Source organism: Pinus tabuliformis, chromosome 8, assembly GCF_031772625.1.
Source record: "Pinus tabuliformis cultivar Carrire ecotype Pingquan chromosome 8, CPIR1, whole genome shotgun sequence".
In the NCBI taxonomy this organism is placed as follows: Eukaryota; Viridiplantae; Streptophyta; class Pinopsida; order Pinales; family Pinaceae; genus Pinus; species Pinus tabuliformis.
In genome coordinates this window covers 1,673,831,011-1,673,854,000 of record NC_142294.1, presented here as the reverse complement: position 1 = coordinate 1,673,854,000, position 22,990 = coordinate 1,673,831,011, and positions in this window count along the sequence as shown.

Below are 22,990 nucleotides of genomic sequence, written 5' to 3'. Positions count from 1 at the left end.
GAGAAGATATGCCATTACTTCTAGGAAGGTAAAATGCATGTTTCTAAGTTATCACTATCTGAAGAAAACATCTTTTTGTATTTTTGATTAAGTTATTAGAATTATCATGCATGTGCTTTTAACTAGCTTTTCACTGTGCAGAGGTGGATCAAGGAGGAGAAATGCTTGGGAAAGGTCAGGAAGGTACAGAGAGGGTCTAAGGGATCCCTAACATTCTTTCTGAGAGTTTCACAAAGTCTGGATGCCATGCAACCATGTTTATGAACTTCTACAGGAAGTCTGCAGGGGTTTCTACAGGAAGTTCTGTAATTCTTCTACAGGATGTTTCGAAATGGGATTTTTGAGGATGGGTGATTGATGGAAGATGCATGGATGGTTATGGAGGTAGGATGGGGGTCTGAAGTGACCAAGGAACTGATGGATGGAGTGGTGAGATGATATGTGAAAGGCTGATTTGGCTTTAAGGTAGTTGAGACAACAATGGAGAAGAAGGTAGGGTTTCATGGGCAAGAGGATGGGTGTGAGGCGAGAAGCCTAGATATGGGATGAATCAGATGGCTCTGATGAAGCTTGACCATGTGAGTGAGTGATAGAGATGCCCTGCAAAATGCACATTCAACCGAATCAATGAATTCTTGCAAACAAACTAAGTCCTAGCTAACTTAATCTAATTGTCAATGAAATGAATAAACAGTAGCCTCGTTTGGAAAGAGAACCATGTACATCACGTGAGCAAGAACATTCCGAAAGATCTAAATGCATGACAAACTCCTACCAATCGATTCCCAAACATAAAAAGCTACTTTAACCAACAAAAGGAACCAAAATAACAAAGCAAGATCTAAAGAGCAGATTTTATTTTAAGAACACAGCAAACACACATAAAGATAAACAGGGGAGGTACTGGGCGCTTGAGATGGGCCCAACCCCAGGAGCTACAGCCTCCCAAGAGAGATTTAGAGCTGGTGCAAAGCTGGATTCATCTTTATTAATCAAGAATGAAGAGTTACATCAAAACTGTCCACAAGGAGAGCTTGAGAATGAGCTGAAAGCAAAGATAATCTATTGCATACAAATCGAATTACAAAATGACTACAACAAGACTATGAAATGACTAACTACCAGCTAACTATCTACTGGCTAACTAGCTAACATCCACTGGCTACACTGGCTAACCAGCTAACCAAAATGAGGCCCTAAGCCTTCTTATTTATACAAATTGAGGACCCAACAGTCCTCCTAAACTTTAGGAACTCGGCTGCCCAAGACTTGTAGTTAACAGCAGTCCTACTTGACTTGCTTGGCTGCCCTTGTGTTGATTGATTCGGTGGCCCTTGAACTCCAAGCTGATGGTGGAGAATTCGAGGTAAGGGCCCATAAATGAAGGGGACACCTTCCTACAAATCCTCTAGCTTGTTCTCCCACGAATTTCGCTGCCAAGTGCTCATTAAGACCTTCAATTTTGTCTCCAAGTTGACCAAAAAGGCTACACAAAGCACCCATTAGACTTGTTGGCATAATGACTAACCAAATTCACTCTATTAACATAAATATAATAAAAAACATGCAATAAACTAATGAGAATGGTGGATTAAGTCAAATTAGGAGGTTGAATGAGCCCAAATAATTGTCCATTTTTGGGGCTCATCATCACCCCCCTACTGAAAGTGTTGCTCATCCTCTGAGCAACCAATCTCTCTCCTCGTCTTTGATGGCCCTGGTGGCTTCTTTGGCTAACATCTCGGCTGATTTCTCCTTTGGCTTCCCTCTTTTCAAACTTCCTGTAGAAATAGTTTGCTGGCTTCCTGTAGAAACAGTTTGCTAGCTTCCTGTAGAAACAGTCTGCTAACTTCCTGTAGAAACAGTCTGCTAACTTCCTGTAGAAACAGTCTGCTAACAGTTCTCTATCTTCCTGTAGAAATAGTCGGCACTGTCTTAGCCTGCTTGTCCTCTCTCTGTTGTTCATCGGATGTTTCCTTGTCTGCTGGAGGCCCTTCTTGCTGCTGTTGTTCTCCCAAAATTGAGGGCCTATCTTCATTATGACTTCCCTATAGCTGTAACTACTGTTTCAGCAACTCATTCTCCTCCTGTACTTTGTCTCTTTCAGCTTAGCCAGAGTTTCCTGTAGAACCATCTCAGCTTCCTGTAGAGCTGTCTTTGAGTCCATCCCTTCAATCCTTTCCCTCCAGGTGGATGTTTTTGGGCTTCGTCGTTCATAGGTGATGGATATCTTTGGGGGAGACTCCTCCTTTTGTTTAGTTGTGGCGTCCTCAATGATAATTGGCTCTTTTGACTGTGGTTGGGGTCTGCCCACTTTTATCCGTGTGCTCCTTCTTGCTTTAAAGGACATGGATGTTCCCCTTTTTCGCCTCCCTTTTTGCTTTGGAGATGTGCTTAGGGCAGCAAGCACAGTTGCTGCCTCCCTAGCCAATATCTCGGGTGATTTCTCCTCTTGCTGCTCTTTTTCCCCGCTTCCCGTAGAAATCCCTATGCTTGTTTCTACCTGTTTTGCTGACTGTGTTTTTTCCTTTTGTTTTTGTGTGGTTTCTTTGGCTGTGACACTCTTCAGTTGGACTTTCTCGGCCTTCTTTCTTCTGCGCTACATCCTCTTTTCCCTTGGTGTTTTTGTTGTTGTTTCTTCCCCTGTTTTAGGCTTAGCAATCTGGCCCATTTCTCCTTTTCCTCTTTGTTCTTGCTGTGCCTGGATGTCTTGCGGTTTTTCACCATCGATTTTCTCACCTTTTTCAATGTGTTCTTATTCCTCACTGCTGGATGGGGTGATATCTTTGGCCAAACTCTGATATTGTCATCCCTAGACATGTTTTGGAAGATTTCCCATGATATGGGGACAATGTAGGTGTGCAGGGCATCTTCTACTAATAATTTGATGAGCCCATGATGGGCCATCTGGTCTGGAATCCCTTCATTCATTTTTGTCCCACATTCAACCAGTGACTGAATAGGGAATGCTGGTTTCAAGACTGCTGTGACTCAGCTCTCAGCGATCTGGTTATGAAAGGAAGAGTTTTTCTTCTACAGACAGAGGACAGAGACCAAGTTTTCTTCTCATGGCACATTCAGATATGCAAATTTTAAAATTTTCATCCACAGGCTGGCTCTCACAGCTGCATATGCCTTCCTTATAAGAGAATTTTAGAAACAGGAAACGTGGAGAAGAATCTTGATGCAGACACAACTGAGAAACTCAGTGCAACACACAGGCAAACTTTCTATTTCCAATACACAGGCAGATTTTCACTGATTGTCCAATCCGATGCCATGTTTAATTCACCACCTTGCACAAACAAACCATGCATAGAGGAGTTTTTTTTCGAGCCTACCTCGTCTGGAGCTCCAAATTCAACGAAAATTCTGGGTTTTCCTTCCGCAGAGTTGTTCTCTGCCTTTCTTGTAGACGCCTTCCTGTAGGCGGCTCTCGTTTCATGTAGAACAAAACAGTGCTCCCTGTAGAATGCCGATAAGCAGGAGGGTTCTGAAAAGTGGCCGAGAAAGATTGGTTTGCTACTATGGAGGTGGTATGGATCTTGTTGCAACTGCAAGGACGATGATAAACTGGAAACAACGGAGGTGAGAGTTTGATTGGTTGTTTATGGAGACTTCCGTTGATGGAGGGTGAGCTGGCCAAGTGCACGTTGGCCCCATGCAGACCATTTAAACAACCACCACTAATCACGTCCATCACGTTCACCAGACTATTTGTTCTCTTCCTGTAATCACGTCCATCAATCATGCTAGAGTTTTACTACCTGTTTCCAGTTTTCTTCCTGAGATGGCTGAGCACACGTGTCGTAGTCACCCACTGAGCGCTGTTTGAACTGGATGAGGGTGGCCAGTTAGCTGGCCACCGATTTTTTTAATCAAAACCATCTCATTGTTCACTCAGTTCTCAAATTACATTCATGCAACAAAGGAATTAGTTTCAGTCACGTACCTGGAAGTCGAACGACTGCTTGTGAAGCTTTTTGCTGTTGCATGCTCTGATTCTGTTGTTGCATGCTTGGATCCTTTGATTGCATGAGGGCTTGGATGATGGTCTTTGATTTCTTTTCCTTGTGCAGGTGTCCTCTGGCTGGATCTGAGCTGCATGCAATTGTTTCCACGTTCAGATATGCACCTTCAAGTTGCTGCTGCTGCATGGTCACAAAACCAGAACTTGTTTTCGTCATTGCTCTTAAATGGTAAACCAGATTGATCTAAAACTTGGTGAGCATGTTCCTATCATCATTATGCATCTCCCATAGAAAAATCATGATCAATGGATGCACGGATTTCGTGAAAAATAGAAAATGGCTGAAGATTTCAGAGATCGATTTCTCGGAAACCGTGCATCGGAATCGGCTGAAACTACTTGGATTGGTTACCATCACTGATATGCATATCCCCATGAAACAGGTTTTGAAACGGATGCACGGATATGGAGAAAATGCAAAAATGGCTGATGGTGATGGAGGCTGATTCCTTGGAAACCGTGCACCGGAACGGCATGAAACTGCTCAGGCATGTTGTCATCACCCTTGTACAATTCCCCATAAAACGGTTTGACAAATGGATGCATGGTCTTCAAGTTATGGCAAAAACAAATTTTGTTCTATGTCTTTTTGCTTCAAGGCTTTTTTGCAAATGTTTGCATGGAAGGAAAAACTGAGCTTGGGCTGTGATGCAGGTATGTAGATGATGGAGGAGGAGTTGGAAGATTGCATGAGGACTTCTGAACCCTTGAGGAAGCTACCATGTTCACCAAACCACTTTTTGAAATCCATGTCTAGTTTCCCACAATTTCTACAGGAAGTTCCTGTAGAAGCACAATGAGAAGCACAAGGAGGTGGAAAAAATGATGGAGAAAGGCAAGGGATGGACACACAAGTGCTTGTAGGCCTAATCAACAGATTCCCACCATCAGATTCCATTTTAGACTTGAATTTGGTTCGTCCAAAGGTTCTATAGGATGTTTCCTATAGAAATACAGAGCTTCCTGTAGAAGGCACAAGAAAAATTCCTTTAACCTTGATTTGAGTGCTCCTCCTGTCATGAAACGTCCTTCTTGCAACCTGCAATTAGCCAATGGAATTAGTTTTATTTTTTTCTTTTTATTTTTATTTATTTTTTTATTTTTTTGAAAAACAACTAGGGCGCCTCATGGAGGTTTTCACCCTAATTGCCTGCCTTGGGCACCTCCAAGGGAGGTTTTCACCCAAAGATCTTATTCTCTTTTCTCTTTTTTTCCCAACCCATTGACCGCCTCACAGAGGTTTTCAATCAATGAGCCAATCTAAGGCGCCTCCGAGGAGGTTTTCACCTTAGATTTATATTTTCCTCTTTTTTCATTTTTTTTTTTTATTATTTTTTTTTTTTTTTTTTTTTTTTTTCTACCCTACCCTACTTGAAAAACAAAATCATTTTCAAGTATAAGAATACTTCCAATGGAGCCATGTGCACATCGAGATTAGAGAAAAAATTATGTGAAGGCTCGAAATGCATGCTTGGACAACTATCCAGATCTCAGAGACCAAATGATCTGGCGTTGAAGGGATCAAACAAAGCTGAGGAAGAAAGTACCGTTGCAACATAGTGACCTTATGAAACCATATCTCAATATAGCTTTGATATCCATGGTCCTTTTGCTGATCTGGATCATTCTTCATGTCACCTTCTATCATGACTTTCTCATCTTCCTCCCTTCGCTGATCTTTCTCTTGAATACATGGAAGATTTGATGATAACCATGAGGGAACTCTCTCGATCTCTGATTTTGATGCCTTCTCTTCATCAAGTGCATCCCATGGTGCTTTGATCTCCTCTTTTGAATCTTCTTTTTCTTTTGGTCCTTCAATGTTGTCAATATAATCTCTGTTTTGCAGCACTCTTCCTTAGCTTTGGTGAACATCATTGAGCTCAAGAGGAGTCATTTGCACATGTTGTGCCTCAGCATTGTAATGGAGTTGAGCTACTCCAATGTGTGGATTTGGAAATGGTGGTATGGGTAGCTGAGTGGAAGTGTGAAATTGAGATGGAGATGGATGGCATTGTGGTTGGGTAGGCATTTGGGGTTGCCTTGGTGGAGGAGGAGGCGATGGTTGTGGATGAGCAGGTGGTGGAGGAAAATGAGTGGGATGAGGGTTGTACTGGGGCCTCCACTCCTGATAAGGTGCATTCCACTGAGGCTGTGGCTGAGCATAAGAGTGAAATGAATGAGCAACTGGTTGGGCATAATATGGATCTGTGAAGGAACAAGGAGAATATGACCAAGGAGGAGATGTAGACCAGGAAGGATGAGCAGGGGGACCCCAAGAAGGCATGAAAGTGGCTTGATAGGGGTCATAATAGGTCTCGGATGTCCCTTGCATTTCCTGCTGGTAAGATCTAGGTCCATGCGGCCTCCTTTGGTTCATATAATGGAGTGGTTCAGTGGCTCCTTTGGCTCTCTGATATGCAGCTTTGAATCTGGGTAAGGAAGGGCACTGATCTGTAGGATGGTATTCTTCACAGACAAAACACACTTCTATGGAGTACAATGGACATTCGTTCCTAGGATGCTTTCTAGTGCACCTAGGACAAAAAATGACCAAAGCCCTCTTGTCTTCCTCTTGCTTATGTTGGATCCGCAAGGTATCCAGTTGCATGGCCAGAAATTGCCTCATATCACTCTTGAAATCTTTGATCTGATTTTCAAATTCATCTTTGGACAAGATGTTGCTCCCAACATTTCTACTTGTAGCCATTTTCTCCAAAGGAATGTTTTCTTCTTCTTCTCCCCTAGAGGTTCTTTAAATATGCCTTGATTTCCACCCAGGGGTTCTTTAATCATAGCCATCGAAGAAGAGAGAACGTTGGCTGTGTGAAGCAGTGGGGGTGTTGTGCAATCATTTTTCTAACTTATCTCTACTCCTACAAGGCATGAAATGAAATCTTTTTGGTTGATTTTTGCTTTTTTCTACTTCTACTTGCAAAACTGAAATAAATTGAACTGCAACTAACTATCTTGCTAAAATGAAAATGCGGAATTGAAATGAAAGCAGGAAAGGACTAATCTATTTTGCTCAAATGAAATTGCAGGAATGAAATGCTAGTCTACGCTTGCGGAATTGAAATGCTAATCTACTCTTGCAGAAATGAAATTGCGGAATTGAAATGCTAATCTATGAAAGCGGGAAAGGCTAATCTACTTTTGCATAAACAAAATTGCATAATGGAAATGAAATAAACTACTTAGCAGAAGATTGTAGTGGAAAATAGAAGAAAAGCGACAATCACCAATACTCTGACGCTTCCCCGGCAAAGGCACCAAAAAGATGGTGAGCCCCAGTATTGTAGCAATAATGCTACGACTCCTGGAACTCCCTTCTTTAATTTTATCAACCCGGTAGTTCGTAACAAACTTGGAAGCGACGGTGCTGTATGCACAAGTACTAGCTCTTACCGTGGCTGTCACTTGGTCAGCTGGCACAAGTCCGCTAGGGGCTCAAGCCAACTTCTATGAGCTCTTAGAAGAAGCTTTTTAACTGATGGATGAAAGCTAACTCAAAGGAGGCTAATCTACTTGCGGAAAGAAACTGAAAGCCAAAAAGAAATACAAACCCTAGCAAACCCTAATTCTACCAACTAGTCCTACTGATGTAAAAATGAGAATGCAAACTACGAGAAGAGATGCCATTACTTCTAGGAAGGTAAAATGCATGTGTCTAAGTTATCACTATCTGAAGAAGACATCGTTTTGTATTTTTGATCAAGTTATTGGAATTATCATGCATGTGCTTTTAACTAGCTTTTCATTGTGCAGAGGTGGATCAAGGAGGAGAAATGCTTGGGAAAGGTCAGGAAGGTACAGAGATGGTCTAAAGGATCCCTAACATTATTTCTGAGAGTTTCACAAAGTCTAGATGCCATGCAACCATGTTTATGAACTTCTACAGGAAGTCTGCAGGGGTTTCTACAGGAAGTTCTGTAATTCTTCTACAGGATGTTTCGAAATGGGATTTTTGAGGATGGGTGATTGATGGAAGATGCATGGATGGTTATGGAGGTAGGATGGGGGTCTGAAGTGACCCAGGAACTGATGGATGGAGTGGTGAGATGATATGTGAAAGGCCGATTTGGCTTTAAGGTAGTTGAGACAACAATGGAGAAGAAGGTAGGGTTTCATGGGCAAGAGGATGGGTGTGAAGCGAGAAGCCGAGATATGGGATGAATCAAATTGCTCTGATGAAGCTTGACCATGTGAGTGAGTGATAGAGATGCCCTGCACAATGCACATTCAACCGAATCAATGAATTCTTGCAAACAAACTAAGTCCTAGCTAACTTAATCTAACTGTCAATGAAATGAGTAAACAACACACTCGTTTGGAAAGAGAACCATGTACATCACGTGAGCAAGAACATTCCGAAAGATCTAAATTCATGAAAAACTCCTACCAATCGATTCTCAAACATAAAAAGCTACTTTAACCAACAAAAACAACCAAAATAACAAAGCAAGATCTAAAGAGCATATTTTATTTTAAGAACGCAGCAAACACACATAAAGATAAACAGCGGAGGTACTGGGCGCTTGAGATGGGCCCAACCCCAAGAGCTACAGCCTCCCAAGAGAGATTTAGAGCTGGTGCAAAGCTGGATTCATCTTTATTAATCAAGAATGAAGAGTTACATCAAAATTGTCCACAAGGAGAGCTTGAGAATGAGCTGAAAGCAAAGCTAATCTATTGCATACAAATCGAATTACAAAATGACTACAACAAGACTATTAAATGACTAACTACCAGCTAACTATCTACTAGCTAACTAGCTAACATCCACTGGCTACACTGGCTAACCGGCTAACCAAAATGAGTCTCTAAGCCTTCTTATTTATACAAATTGAGGACCCAACAGTCCTCCTAAACTTTAGGGACTCGGTTGCCCAAGACTTGCAGTTAACAGTAGTCCTACTTGACTTGCTTGGCTGCCCTTGTGTTGATTGATTCGGTGGCCCTTGAACTCCAAGCTGATGGTGGAGAATTCGAGGTGAGGGCCCATAAATGAAGGGGACACCTTCCTACAAATCCTCTAGCTTGTTCTCCCACGAATTTCGCTGCCAAGTGCTCATTAAGACCTTCAATTTTGTCTCCAAGTTGACCAAAAAGGCTACACAAAGCACCCATTAGACTTGTTGGCATAATGACTAACCAAATTCACTCTATTAACATAAATATAATCAAAAACATGCAATAAACTAATGATAATGGTGGATTAAGTCAAATTAGGAGGTTGAATGAGCCCAAATAATTGTCCATTTTTGGGGCTCATCAGTCCTCTTCCTCTTATTGTGTCCTGGGACATTGTTTAGCACATAACCTCACACCTATAGGAATAGGAACCTTCACTGGTTTACTATCCTACATATTAAACCTCTGCAATATTCTCTTGACATACTTCCTCTGGCTTAACCAGAGCTTCCTCTTTGTCCGATCTCTTTTAATTTCCATGCCCAAAATATAGTTTGCAGTACTAAGATCTTTCATGTCGAATTTGGAGGGCAATTGGGTCTTCAAATCCTGGACAATTTCTTTGTCATTTCCAACCAGCAACATATCGTCCACATACAAGATCAGATAAACAACACGGTCACCAATTAATTTAAAATACACACAGTGATCTACTTTGCTTCTGGTAAAGCCAAGTCGTTGGATAAATGTATCAAATTTCTGATACCACATCCTTGGTGACTATTTTAACCCATACAGGGACTTCTTTAACTTGCATACTAGTTCTTTCTTACCCTTCTCTGCAAAGCCTTCAGGTTGCTTCATGTAGATTTCTTCTTCTAGATCCCGGTGAAGAAATGTTGTCTTCATATCCATCTGTTCTACCTCAAAATAAAAAGCAGCAGCAACAAATAAAAGTAATCTAATTGAAGTTACCTTGGAAACAGGAGAAAAATTATAACCAAAATCAATTCCCGGCACCTAGGAATAACCTTTTGTTAGCAACCGAGCTTTGTATTTCTCCACTTTTCCTTCTGCATTTGTCTTCTTTTTGAACACCCATTTGCTGCTAATGGGTTTCCTTCTAGCCGACAACTCCACCAAATCCGAAGCCTCATTTTTGTGCAAATATACCATTTCATAAACCATGGCCTCTTTCTAGAGTTTTCCATCCTCTGAAGCTACTGCTTCCTTCACAGTTATGGGATCATTGTTAGTAATAGATAAAGAAAAATTTGAATAGAAAGCAGATGGACTATACCTTTCAGGTTGCCTTCTTTCTTGAAATGATCTTCTCACAGCTGGAGTTTGTGGTTCTTCATCTTCTGATTCCTCCTCTACTGTAGAGTTTGATTCTACCTCCTTTAGCTCAAACTCTATCTTCTCAGGTTCCTTTCATTGGACTTCATGTTTAATAACATCTTTCACCTCTTTGAACACCACATCTCGGCTATACACAACCTTCCGTGTGACTAGGTTCCAAAGCTTATAACCCTTTAAACCATCCTTATACCCAATAAAGATGCAATTTTTAGATTTAATATCCAACTTGGTTCGTTTCTCCTTTAGAACATGTACATATGCATCACATCCAAATACCCTCAGATGTGAAAGAGAGGGTTTCTTATCATTCCATACCTCTTGTGATGTCTTATCCTCCAACATTGATGAAGATGACCCATTGACCAAGTAACATGGAATATCCACCGCCTCTGCCTAGAATTTCCGTCTTAACCCAGTACCACTGAGCATGCTTCTTGTCCATTCCATCAATGTCTTATTCATTATTTCTGCAACTCCATTTTGTTGAGGTGTATATGGAGTAGTCTTCTGCCGCGCTATACCACACTTCTTACAGAATTCTTCAAATTCCTTACTACAAAACTCTCCACCATTATCTGTCCTCAGCACCTTTATCTTCTTCTCTGTCTAGTTTTCCACCAGAGCCTTAAATTCTTTAAACTTGTCAAAGACTTCAGATTTCTTCTTAAGGAAATATATCCATGTATTCCTTGAGAAGTCATATATAAATGATACATAGTACATAGACTTACCTAGTGATGGAACCTTCACAGGTCCAAACACATCACTATGCACCAGTTCTAATATTTGTTTCACCCTCTTACTACCAGAGGGGAAACTCACCTGATTCTACTTCTCATATACACAATTTTCACAGAAATCAAAATCTAGAGAGATATTACTCATACCTTCTACCATACCTTTACCATGAAGTATCTGAAGGTCCTTTTCTCCAATATGTCCAAGCCTTTGACACCACAACATTGTCTTCTCTCAAGAGACCACAGATTTTCTATTCCACTTTCAGGAACCACAAAACTATTGCACCCATCAAAAACAGTGCTACCTTGTAGCTTGTACAGAGTTCCAATCTAAACTCCCCACATCAATACCAGTGCTCCCTGAACCATCTTGTAGGTATCCTTCTCGAACACTGTTTTTACACCTGCATCATCCAGCTTGCTTACAAAAATCATATTTCTAGCCAATGCAGGAATATGTAGAACACCCGAAAGTGATCTAACCCTTCCACCTTGGAACTTCAACTTTACTTTTCCACGACCAATGATTCTAGCCTTCCTGTCATCCCCCAAGAAGACATCACCACCATCACATTTCTCATACTTGTAGAACCACTCTCTATGGGGAGTGAAGTGAAAAGATGCACCTGAGTCAATCAAACATGCCTCATGATCTACATGTGTACTTGAAGAAGCCAAGTACACATCCCCACCTTCATCTGAGGTGGTTTTTGCCTCTGTAGAAGAAGCCTCATCAGATCCCTTTCCTTTGTTAGGAGCTTTATATTTACAGTCCCTTTTGTAGTGCCCTTCCTTTCCACATTTCTATCACACCACCTTTACAGGTTTTCCTAGAGATTTAGATCTCCCACTCGATAACTTATTTTTGTTTTTGTTCTAGGTCCGCCCTTGTACAGACAAGGTATCACCATTTTGGCTCTCCATATTTTTCTATCTCATCTCCTCTGTCAGCAAGGATGAGACTATTTCATCAAAATGCAAGGAAGTTGTATTGTTACCTATTGCAATAACCAGACTATCCCGCGAATCTGGTAGAGAACACAAAAAAGTGATGCACTTATCTTCATCTGAAATTTTAATATCAATAGATGCTAACTGAATTACCACATAATTAAATGCATTCAAATGCTCTTTCACTGAGTCTCCATCTTTCGTCCTCAGGTTATAAAGCTTTTTCTGCATGAACATTTTATTCACTAGAGACTTAGATTGGTACAAAATCCATAACTTGTCCCACAAAGCCTTCATCGTAGCTTCCCTTGATACATTCAACAATAATGAATCTGAGACACACAATCATATTGTGCTCTTTGCCTTCCGATGCAACTTCTTCCATTCTTCATCGGACACTCCCATTTGTTTAGTACCTGAATCTACTATGATCCATTGGTCTTCATACACCAACAGATCCTCCATCTTGAGTTTCCACAACTCAAAACTCTAACCATTAAATTTCTCGATCTCCATCTTTCCACTACTTGCCATCTTCTTTAACCACTAGGATCAATCTCACAGATCTCCCACTGAACAGGGTCTACCATAGACTCGAATGAAACCCATCAGCAACAAAGGCATCCACTTGAAGCCAAAACTGCTCTGATACCGAATGTAGGTTTTAACCCCATACAAAAATTGCCTCCATATGAATTCTAAAACACAAAAAAATAAACAATGCGAGAGCATAACACATAAAACACATATACACAAAGATTTTCCCACTGGATCCCAAAACCGGGACTACCAGCTTGATTTTTCATTATTTTCCTTCCAATTTGATAATACATATTTCTACATGCCGAAGCATCCAATACCATGGATCGAAAACCATTGCGTCCCATACCATGGACTGAAAACCATCGCATTCAATACCATGGACCAAAAACCATCATGTCCAAAAACATGTGCGAAAATCATGCACAAAACCATAGGTGGGTCCACCCAACCTAACATAGGGTCCAAAACCAAATTTTTCCATAAAGTGGGGTTACGGGTGCCCTTCAAACCCCCTGTTAACTATGTGGAATGAATATAACACAACCCAACACAGTGAAGGTTCTGGGTAAAGTTGTCCATCATTGCATTCCTTTGTTGCTCGAGGGATTCTTCGAGCAAGATTTTGATAGGATCTCCCACCCCCTTGTCTTTATTTTCATCAACCATGGGAGGCCGTCAAGCGTTTTGAGGTTGGTCTTGCAAATGTTTCACCAGTTCAAGCCCTAACTCCTTATATCTCGACCTTGTTGGGGACATGCAAAGAAAAACTGCTCTGATACCACTAGTCCAGATTTAAGCAGGAACACAACAAATTATAGAAATAACCATAAATATAGATATGTAGTAGAAATAATACTTCATTTCATTAATGTAAAATATGGGAATATTCTTACAAACAGAAATGGAAATAAACCAGCTAAGGCAATGGTAGCTTATCTATGAGAAGAGATGTGGTGGCTACATGCCCCTGAACTATCTTACAATGAGTTTCAAGGGCCTTTTTATTATTGTAAAATAAGAGAAAACTCTAAACAACCAAAACCCTAACACAAGGAGATGTAAAAACAAGAGTTTATGTGCCTTGTTGGGGTGAGTTGGACAGCCAACTTCCTAGGGTCACGACTTCGTCATATTATCTCCATTTCACGTGCATGATAACCTGTTGGAAAGATCTCTCCAAGGACTATGATGGAAAAGAATATTTTTGGAAAATAATCATTGGTGGTATATTTCCAAAAAAATGTTGTTTAGGGCCTCGAAATGGCTGCAGAAGTTTAGGGCCTGAAAAACTACTAAAAATAGTAAACTGCGCTACAATTAAGGAAATTGAAAAACTGAAAGAGACAGTTGTGGGCATCCAAGTGGGATAGGTGGGTGGCCACCAAAATCCACCTAGATAACTCTTGTAGAAGCCTGTGAATTCACAACATAAATCCCTGATATCTTTTTTTTTTCCACCCACGGAGGACATGATGGAGCCTTTTCTACAACCAGGAAGGGACACATCATCCTCAAGAAGGCTTCCCACTAAGAAAAACAACTTAGACATAAGACATGGACCTACACACACACAAAAAATTCAACCATCAGCGTATCATCAAGTTATGAAGACATCCATAGGAAACAATTAAAAGAGTCAACTCCGTTGATCAGGATGTTATATGGCCCAATTTCAGCATCAAACTATCTCCAACAATTTGATCCAAAGACAGGCTTAGTTATGGCAACCCTCACCTATTCTCTATGCATAAAATGACTAAAATGTGTAATGGTTGAGAGAGGTTTTGTAATAGTTTGGAGATGGCAAGTGAACTTGGCCACCCTCGGTTAGTAAACTTAATTTTTTGTTAAGTCACCCATGAAATGTGGAGATTCCAACTCAAAGTGAGGTGGTGTCCTCGAAGCATGGGGTGATAATAAATGAGGAGTGACAAATGATACAAGGAGTGGGGCAAATGGTCCAAAACAAAATACTCGTGTTAATTCCATTTCACTATAACACTCCTGGCTTTTACCCCAAAGAGATTATTTTGTACTGGTATCAACTTCATTTGCACCATCAATCATTCCAAAAATAGGTCAAGGAAGTATGAGCTATTGTATTATACCACCTAGGGTGCCATTGAGAAGTTTCGGACCTTGTCTGCAAGTGATATAGGAGGAAGCTATAGGCATGCCTGCAAGTGCTACAGGAGGGAAGAGAAGTAGCTACAGTGGAAATTGGAAGGTGGAAAAGTAGCTTCAGTGGCTTGAAATTGTCTTAAAACCATCATGAACACACAAAATTGTTTTGACAAGAAGTAAGTGACATCCTCCTTCCTTGCTTTTATATCCACTTACATGAGAAGTCTTCTTGAAATTGATATCTTGAAATAGTCAATTATGAAATAGGATGTCTCTTTGGAAATCGATGTAGTTAGAGGAAGAGAAAAGTAGTTTGGTTGATATGAATTCTAGCATATTTATCCCTCGCTACTATGAAGAAATTTAACATTGTTTCACCACTGAGATTGTTTAATATTTTTTTTTGAATTCCACACCTAAATAGAACCAAGGAGGAATAATAGAAGAAATGGGCAGAGGATTTAACATAAGAGAACTCTCAGAAACCAAGAGGATTCTGAAACACCATCATGTAGTGGAAATATTCAGAAGACACCAATTTTTGGGTTTCTTTGAGTTGTTAAAAGGGTATGATGATGATATTGCTGATGAATTTTCCATGGCATTACATTCTCAATATGAAGACAATTCCACTACCATTTTCGGAGGTTTGGCCATCTCAATAAGTCTTAAAACCATAAGAAAAGTGACTACCATACCCCTAGGAATTATGTGGACCAAAGAATATAAGGACGTCAATGTCACAACTAGAAAAAGATTCTTCAATTTAAAATAGAAGCGTGTACAAGAAAATAATGGAGTAAGAAGATAAATCCTACCTTACCCTTGGGATGAAGCACCTTACCATATCCTCAAGTATATATCTTGTGAAGGGATATTAATTGTGGTTTATTCCTACCACTTCATATTTCTCCATGAGATGAGGTTCAAGGAATAATTGCACCTCCCTCAAAGACTTAGTGTCCCTCATTTCCACCTACAATCAATCATGGACATGATTCAGAAGGTGAGGGAAGGAAAAGTACATCAACGCTTCACTCATCATGGCCTCATCAAGTTAATAGTGATGGGTTGTTTGAGCCACTTGAGGATCCGTTTTCTATGGAAAAAAATTGTGGACGTGGATAGGGAGACTTGCATAGAAACCAAAGCCATCACTGTTGGAGAAAAAGTAGCATCTAGCATAGGAGGTAAAGAAGGAAAAATGGAAGAAGAATAAGGAGAAAAAACATAGGAGGAAGAGACAAAAATACAAAGGAAGGAGAAGCAAAAATTAAAGGAGAAGAGTGGGAGAAGAAGGTAGAAGAAAGAGTAAGCCTTGAGGAGTATTCTAAACCTCAAGAATCAGAGAAACGAACACATCAAATAAGCTTATCTCTAGGGGATATTGAACAGGAAGTAGCTACAAAATTGGCTACATTGGGCACTCCCATCAAGCCCAAGAGGAGGCATTCATGACAAGGTCCTGTATACTTTAAAACTAGGTAGAGCACCACAATTAGATAGGGGAAACCACAAGCTCCCACAAAGGTCACTATCATTATTGATAAATCACCAAGTAAAAATGAAAAAGTATGATTTTGAGAATTGTCAACAAGAAATTCTAGTTTAATTTGTCCTTGAATTAAACTGAGAATTAAAATTGAACCCTATTCGCATAGCAACTCGTAAATAGTTAATTAATATTAATTGACTTAATGAGATTAGGGATTTCAATTTGGAAGTATTTTTGTAGTCATGTATATGTTCTCCCTAAATTTTAGGGGTCGAGGCTAAGTTTATTTGAGTTTCAATTAGATAACTCAGTTTGGTTGAGTTATGGTTAGGTAAACTAGTTCTAACAAGTTTTAGAACTAATAGTGGTCTCTAGTGGGTTAGTTGCATGAGTGAATCAAACAGTGCTACTCCAGGTAACTAAATATTCCCTCATGGGAAACTCATGCATGTTAGTTCAGAGAAAGGCCTAGTTGAGACTAGAGTGTAGGGAAAATGTACTATCAGTTGTATGATTTTCAGAGTTTTGTCGTTCATGCATGAAATTAGCAAAGGACCTATGTTTGGATTGTGTAGTTTTGGAAGCACTATTACCCAATTTATATGGGTTGATCCTCTAAGGAATTGCACAAGGAAATAGGGACTTTGAAGGAAACAAAATTGGCTAAGTGTTGGCTAGAGCAGGCTTGTGAGGCAGAGAGTTGATCATACTTGTGCTAGGATTATTCTTGTGTCAACAAGATTTTTATTTTCACTTAAATTTCCTATTAATTCAATATAGATAGTTGAGGTTTTAAGCAGTAAGATTCCCCAAAGAAATATTGTGTTATGGTCCAGTGATTATCTTACTCTTGTTGATTATTTTCTTATATATATTTGATTTCTGTTGTTGAAGAAGTAGAGTAGATTTTGTCTTCTATTCTAGTACATTAAATGAGCTGAGAATCTAAAGGAAAATCTACATAGGACCCAGTGAAGAAAATATTGAGGAGGTCACTCCCCTTAAAACCAAAACCAAGTCACTTGTAGCATCTGTGGGTAAGCCCACCACTAGGTCAATGGCATAAAAGAAGCCAAGGACACAAGTCTCTTTTGGGAAAGTTGAAGAAGAGATGATACAAGATAGACAAGGTTTTCTATAGGAGAGACATGGTTTTCTATAGGAGGGGCAATAACTACTACATGAGGAACAAGGGAAGCTACAAGAGAATCAAAAATAGTTACATAAGGAAGAAACCACCTCAAATTAAGTTCGAAAGGACCTATAATATATCCACGAGCCTAATCCAAAACCTAGATTAGGGTCCTACTACAAATTTATTGAATGGGAAAGGATTATCCCTGAAAAATTTGCAGTCCCACTCCTCTATGAGTGGGAGAGAGAGAGAGGGAGATACCACATGTGGATGAAAATTGTAAAATCCAAGAATGTGGAAGATGTGGGGCTCATTGAGTAGAAATTTATTGAAATGGGTAAGGAATTGAGTGATTTGAGACTAAGGGAGTCTATTATGGAGTAGCTATATGAAGAAAACACAAGGTTGAGAGAGAGGTTGCAGGAGAAAGAAACATAACTTTTTACCATGGAAAGTCTCTCTAGGGAAGTGCTACAATGAAAGGAACCATAAAAATATTATGCTCTCTTCCTCAAAGAAGAGTGGCTACGGTTGCGAATAAAAACTCTGGCATAATATGTGTCTCTACCTTTTCAAGACTACAAGAAATTTATTGAATCTTATAGCCAAAATAGTATGGAAGAAAGGGAAAAGTTAGCTTAATTGTACATGCATAATTTCACTTTGACAAATATAAATTTTTGGGGTCCCAATTCAAGATATGGATACATGAAACTAATGGCTTTGGTATCTTGGTTGACTCTTTAGGAGACAAGGAATGAGGAAGTAAAAAAGGTGATAAGGAAGGAGGATAAGAAACCCTTATATATCAGAGAAGAGCTAGTGAGCCATAAGGTTGTCACTAGGAATCATAACCTCATCTCCAATGATGCTACTTTAGCACTCAAATACATTGCTACCTAGGAGAAATCCATTATGCACTTTTAAGAAACCTTTATAATGTTGGGAACATAGAGTTTGCAAGCTTGCCAAACAACATGGCATGAATTAACCTACAATCTACATGTTAGAGAATATCACTCTCCTGAAAGGCTAAGGAATGCCTTATAGAGAACATGATTTTATGATAAAATCATGTAGAGGACAAAAATTAGGTGGATAGGACTCAAACTTAGTCCACCCTTGTTGTTACGGTTGTTAGCTACCTATACCAATAGGTTTCATATTTCATGATTGGAAAATAAAAGTTCCAAATATGCTCTGCTTTGGTGGTGCAAAGATCCCATATTTCCATAAGAAGACAAGGTGTGTACAAAAGCTTGATGTTGACTCAATTTGGATGGATGGTCCAACAGCCTAATCTGGATCATGCCATGTTTCAATTGTCTGTTGTAGAATAGAGAAAGAAGTCTATCCAAACTGTTTAATCTTGGCAGACCAGTAGCTAGGTAGAGAAAGTAAGGTTCCCAACTGCTTAATCTGGGACCTTGGAAGCAATAAGGGTAGCCTTAGATAGAAAGTCAAAAGAAAAAGCCAAAAGAAAAGAAAAGGCACATAAGGGTCTGCAAGTCTAAGTGCACCCTCCATGAAGAAACAAAAAATGCTAGGCAAGTAGATGGGTAGGTAGATGGGGTTGCAGAAATGTCAATCATTTCAAATGAATCTGCTGGTCTGGCATAAAGGAACATCAGTGGATAGAGAAGCTCCTCTTCTCCATCATGTTGCAGCAAAGCAAAGGAGCATGACTAACTCCCTTTTCCCCCTTTCACATTCATTACTAACATCCCTTCATCAGTTGTGTTCATGAAAGAGAATCCAAGTTTTATGTTGGTTCTTATTCCTTTAAAAGCCACATTTCTTGTCTAAAAATCTTTTCATTTTGATCTACTCCCTAAGCTAAGTTGTTTGTATATAAACTTAGTGACATCACTCCTCATTCACCTCTTCCATTCATATTAACCTCTAACTTCTTACTATGTAAATCCCCTATGTTACCCTTTCCCTATTATTATAAACACTATGGTGTATAAACCCCAAACATTCTATAAATATCCTTTCCCCCCGGGCATTATAGCCATATGTTCACTGTCTGGGATTAAATTGACATCCGTTCAGTTTAAGAACCCAAACCCTACCCCTTTTCCCCCTTCAGAAGTTATCTAAACCCTTAACCCCTTCATTTGCTAAAGAACCTTGTAAATAAACCCATTTTCACCCCTAACCCGCTCATTTGCAAAAACACATGAAAACCCACTTTTTCATTTTACCCAAAGTTTGGGCGTTATGCGCGTTTTTTATTAAAATACATTGGAAACCATATAAATTTGCCAAGCTCCAATGGTTCTTGCCTGGCGCATCTTCCAAAAAATATATTATTTTATACTCTGCCCGCATCCATATTGACCTGGCATCTCAACGATTCGTCAACCGTCGGATCTGGCCTTTTTCATCCGACGGCCCACATGCATATCGGAGCGGCTCCGACGTCCGAAGGATAGCTTCCGAAATTTGTCAGAGGGTGACGTCAGGCCTCTACCACGCGTCACCCCCAAATTGTATCGGAGCGCCCTCTGACAATCCTGCTTCCGTATATAAGGCGGTGCGATATCAAACCGCTTACTGTTTCCGGTTTCCATTAACCCGCTATGCCAACATCATTACGCGTCATTTCTGCATCACCGTCGCGTCAATGCCCCCGTCCGCCACTACTCTGACCTGCCTACCACCTCATCATCCCCGTGGACCACTCTCAAGCCGCCACGTGTCTCGATGACGTCATGTTGACGTCATCCGACCTTGACCCCACCTGATGACGTCATGCTGACATCATCCAAAAAAGCACCAAATAACCCAAAAGTCTATATTTTGGCAAAAATTCATGTTTTTCGTTACTTTTGCAAAAAAGACTGTTACTCCCCCTGCATGCATTTTACATCCAATTCCTTCGCCGACCAGCTGAAATCAACCAGGAGACCGTCAGCACTTCCTTCCCACCTGCATTTGCAAACTTTGCCAAGCAATTCACCAGGTATTTATCAAATTTACCTCCCTTGTGCTCGGTTGTGTCCGTAATTGTCTAAAACAAAATTAAAAGAGGGGGCAAGCTTATAATTTACCGGCAAATCCCCTGTGGCAAGCCTCCATTTTCAACTGTTAAGTCGAAATTCGCCTGCAGAGCCTTGTCTACCCGAGTTTGCACAAAACATACAGTTGGTTCGCGCATTCGTGAACTGAGAACCCAAGCTGCACCAATTCACCATATAGAGAGTTTCTAAAGACAAGCATTTGCCCTATCAGTGCTCTGTGCAGTATTTCAATTGCTGCCATTGCCATTTTATCCTCTGTTCCTCAGTAAATCTCCTCTCTCTCCAAGAAATACTCCTTTGTGTTTCTTTGCACAGTAACACCAATGCATACAAACAGAAGCCTAAAGTAACCATGGATGCACCAGTAGCTCCTCTAGCCTTGAACATTGCTCCATTAAATGCCCCTCAGAGAGAATTGGAATGGCAACCATTAGCAGACCTGGATTATCAGATATCAGAAGAAATGCTAATGCACAGCAAGTACCGCATTCACTTGTTAAACGAATTGAAGATTAAACATGAGGTTGGGACAGATGTATTGGGTATTTTGGATTCTTTCCTCCCTCTCTTCAAGCTCCCTCAGGTCAACCAGTTCCCTGACCTAATACACCTATGTGCTGAATGCTACGACACCGCTCAGAGGGCTGTGATTGACCCGTCAGGCTCAGTTGTTTTCTATGTCACCCCTGAAGCCATCAGAGAGATGTTGCACTTCAAAACTGAGAAGAAATTAGTCCCTTTATCACTGGCTAATCTGATAAAGCAAGGAGCTAAATTGACAGATGCTCAGGTCACCACACTAAATCAATTGTACATTGACTCTAACACCGAGAAGTACCCTCCCATTTCTCATGTTTACCTCAACCAATTGGGCAGGGACCTTGAAGACATGATCAGTCCCATTCTGGGCTACAATTCAATTGAATTTGTTGATAAAACTGTGCTAGTGATGATGCTCATGTTTTCCCATGGCAAGTCTCCAATCTGCTATGACTATGCCACCTACATATCTGACAAAATACATGAGCAATTAATGAACTTGGCGAGAGAAAGGGTGTTCAGATACACCTCTTACATCTACCACTTAATTTTGTATTATCAACATGAGAAGTTTCACTTTGCTATGAAGAGAGTGGATGCACAAGGAAATCCAAGGTCAGTGGTTTATTGGTCCTCTGCCTTCCACTGCAGATCTTGTTCTCCATATACTTACTGTGAGTTTATAGACCTCTTCATCCACCCAGCCATGTCTCTGCTAATGAGCTCACCTCCTCCTAGACTAACTGATGAGATGCAGAGGATTGTTCAGCTGTCCAAGGCACACAACATTGGGGATTGGTACTATTACCAACACCACACAGTCATCAGAATATATGGGGGTGAGTTGCCCCCATACAGATTGCCCAGATATGTGCCCATGATATTGTTTGCCCTTGAATACTTCAGGTAGTTTGGGAATGCTGATATACTACATTTTTCAGGCAAAGGCAAGAAGGCACAGCTCAAAGTAAGAAAGCAATTAGGACACTTCATTTACAACAAAAGGGAGGAAGGTTGGCAAGAAGCAGACAGAATGCTAGAATCCCTTGGCCTATAGACCAGTTTCCTTTGGAAACCTTATGACCCCAATCACTTCATCACTTTAAGAAGGGTCAAGTACAGGCTCGCCAGTTATGACGACGTGAGGTTGCCTCACATTGAAAAATATGCAAATCAAATAAAGTGGAGGAGAGGCACCTTAGAGGAAGCTGTCACACAAGAATAATTAAATCAAAGAGCAGTTAAAAATCTTCAAAAGATGGCTGACTTAGAGCTTTGTGCACAGGTATTTTCTCTTCCAGGCACTCAAGTGGGAGCAGCTGCCTCGTCCTCCACAGCACATCAGCACGCAGCCAAAGCTACTGATCAAACCTCTAGCAAAGGAAAAGAGAAAGAGATGGAGCTAGAGCAACCACCTCATGAACAGGTACAGCAACAGGAAGTGCAGCAATAGCCACAGGTACAACAGAAACAAGGTGGGCAGCAAGAAAAAGAACAGTCAGTGCAACCAGAGCAAACATCACAGGCCCCAGAAACCACCAGGCAGCAAGCTCAGGACACCCTGCCTCCTAGGCAGGAGACAACAGTGGAGGCCTCAGTCCTCCAAACCCCACAAAAAGAAGACATAAGCAGAAAGAGGGACAGAGAGACTCCCCTCACAACATCAACAACTCATGGGGAGAAAAGACACATAATGAATCCCCTTTCTGAGGAATAAATGCCAATAGGGCAATCGTTGGGCATGGGCCCACCTAGCATGCAGGCATCTGCAAGTTCCTTCCAACAGGAACAAGAGAGGACAGTGGGAGGAGAAGTCAGCTCCTCAAGCCAGCAAAAAGGAGCTGAGGTGGGCATCAAGCAGCAGTTCATTGACATAAAGAAGAGGAATGAGCCCATAAGAGTACAGCTATATAATCATTTGTTGAAAATGGCTCCCACTAACCAGCAAAGACTAATTTCTGCATATGATGTCCAGGAGGGCAAGATGATCATGAGCCACTTTATGCCAGCAGTGTTGCAGCCGCAGTCAGCTGCAGATTACATAAGGACCAACCTTGAGGTCCTTGCCAAGGACATCCACCCAATGGACAAAATCGAATTAGATAAGCAAACGAGCAAGATGGTGTATGC